Here is a 2,500-nt window from a genome sequence, read left to right as displayed (position 1 = left end):
TTTTTTTCTCTTCATTTTAAATTAAGGCCATTAAACTTTTCGTCGAGTAAACTATGCAACAGTGCAGCGCTCTGTGAACAGCCTTCACGATGGGTCGACTTGTGACTTTTAAAAAAATCGCGTTTCAGCATATTCAGCAGGTAGCAACAGTGAAAGCTGGGAGGTTGAAATTATCGACGAAAAAAAAAGTAGTTTTTCTAGGTTCTATGTACAAAAAAAGTCCAGTGGAAGTTAGCATTTCACTGGATTAATCGTCAGTCATTGCTCGCTAAAATAAGTGACGAGGTAGATGAGCTAGGCGAGAAATTATGATGTGATTGCAATTCTTAAATAGTTACCTTGAAGATCTACGATCCATAGGGAGTTACTGAAACAGGTAGAGCAGCTAACTGAATTGGCAATCAACGTGCGTCAGTGTCCTTGCAAACGAAATGTGATATTTGCTATATTTTTGGCTTCCTCTAGGGACCTTTTATTTCTTGAAATGCTTATTGGCTGAGCCAGATGCGATTATTTACATTAATTTTGGTAATCACCTCGAACAAAATTACTACCAAGTAGCGAGTATTTTCGGATCAGTTTTTATTACTGAGCAACCGAGCTCGAATCATGTCAAGATCCCATTCGATTATCGATTATCAGTACCGCTGGATCAGTTTTTGCATATGGGCAACCGAGCTCGAGTCGGGTCCATCGAGCTTGAATACGCGCTCGAGATGCCATGATTGTAGAGTCTTATTTGGGAGAGGGAACTTGCATCCTGCGTGCATGGAAAAGTGTTTAATTTATTGTTAATCGTATGAGGGCGTGTGGACTTTTTTCCACTGCATTGATACATGTCGCCTATCCCATCTCGCGTTCTTAGGCTTTTTTTTTCTTTCCGAACGCTCCATGCTGTTAAATTAAGGTATTTAGAGGTTATGGTTTATGGTTATGGCATATCAAAGCGATAAATTTATAAAAAAAATATTCTGTGTCCCCCAAATCATCATTTTAGCTGGTGTGTGTGGTCAAAGAACATAGCACACTTGAAAGGAAATTGAACGTTCCATGCTGTTAAATTAAGGTAGTTCAATTTTAGCTTGCAAATTAACGGAAGCAGGAACACCACTCCAGGAGTGAGGAAAGGCCTGTTCATTTTCCCTGGCTTATCAAAGCGATAAATTTACACGGAAAGTTCTGTGTCCTCCAAATCATCATTTTAGCTGGTGTGTGTGGTCATCAAAGAATATAGCTAGCACACTTGATAGGAACTTGAAAAAAATAATTAGTAACAACTCTCTCTTTAATTGATCTTTTGGTAATCTTGGAAGTAAATTCAGCAGAAATTAATGTCGTTTTTCCCGTATGATTCATGGTGCAATTTGTCTCGCAGTCATGCAATGACACAGGTTTCTCAAAGCACTTTTCAAATAATTAAAATCTATTTCATTTAAATAAATGTCTATCTTTAGGGCGGAATACTCGGCATCCATAAGAGGCCGGGGATTCTGCAGTTAAAGGGTATGCGTAAAATTGCATTTTAGGAAGTATTTGCCAATTATCAAGAACAAAGGGTTTTGACGTCTATTTGATATATTCCTGTTGCAGAATAGAAAGTGAAAAAGTTCAAACATTATTCCCGTTAAGTCGTTTGTGACTTTGTACCGATTCCGCAGTTCTGAATCGAGTGTTGTTTTCACCCCAGTGTGATTCTGCAATTAAATAGCGAAATTCAAATGGCTGAGGGCTCAAGTCATAAGCTGGTTCAACGTTAACTGTAAAATATTACGCTTTCACGCCCATGATGTGTCATTCTAATCGCTTAAGTTTCCTGCCAAATCTAGGCGGGATGTAGAAACCGAACGATTCAAACTGAAACCAAAGGCGTTTATACGCTATTCATTTCAGTGTACAATTCCGTTAATATTTAACAATTATTCTTTGAAATTGAGGTGAATAGTGGTAGAATATTTACCGAGCCGCAAAGCGGCGAGGTAGATATTTTGCCACTTTTCACCGAGAAGTGATCTCAACAACAATTGCAGAAAAAACCATCCAAAGTCGATTGAATTGGCAGCTCAATTCATGCGTGGAAAACGTGCAAGCGGCACAAAGCATGCGCGAAAGTGTTTACAGTAGCTTCAAACATGGCAAATCTAAGTAACCTTCGTTAAAATCCTTGTCATTAAACAGCAAAATGGTCATTTAGCACCGTTGAAAATCAGCAATCTAAATCGAAAGTGTGCTTGTTAAAACATTTGCACCGTTCGATCCAAGTTTCTGGGGTTCATTTGAAATGGAAATTGAAGGTGCAGTTGGTAAAGAATCCACATGAAATGGTGGCTCTAATTGAGGTGAGCGTTAGTTTGTTGTAAAATGACCCGTCTTGTTTCCTTGCAACCATGTGGAACTTTCTTAAGCATTTTTTTTAATTCCTCGATTTCAGTAAGAAATTCGTTTTGGTGGGCGACCAGCCCTACAAGAGAGAATTACTCCGAGTGAAACAAATTGTTGGCGT

At 38.7% G+C, this 2,500-nt stretch overlaps 1 protein-coding gene across 4 annotated transcripts in view; it reads right to left on the bottom strand.

The window, feature by feature from the left end:
* Positions 1 to 2,500, bottom strand: part of LOC137978817 (adenosine receptor A3-like) — a 40,999-nt gene that overhangs the window by 26,434 nt on the left and 12,065 nt on the right. For 2 of the 4 annotated variants that reach the window (XM_068825931.1, XM_068825913.1), the window contains exon 1: positions 339 to 369. The exons of the other annotated variants lie outside the window; for them this stretch is intronic. The gene's annotated coding sequence lies outside the window, so the exon portion shown is untranslated. Of the gene's footprint in view, positions 1 to 338; positions 370 to 2,500 lie in introns of those variants that run through there. 4 annotated transcript variants of the gene reach the window in all.

This window comes from Montipora foliosa, chromosome 1 (genome assembly GCF_036669935.1).
Source record: "Montipora foliosa isolate CH-2021 chromosome 1, ASM3666993v2, whole genome shotgun sequence".
NCBI classification, from domain to species: Eukaryota; Metazoa; Cnidaria; class Anthozoa; order Scleractinia; family Acroporidae; genus Montipora; species Montipora foliosa.
This window is presented reverse-complemented; position numbering and strand designations above follow the sequence as displayed.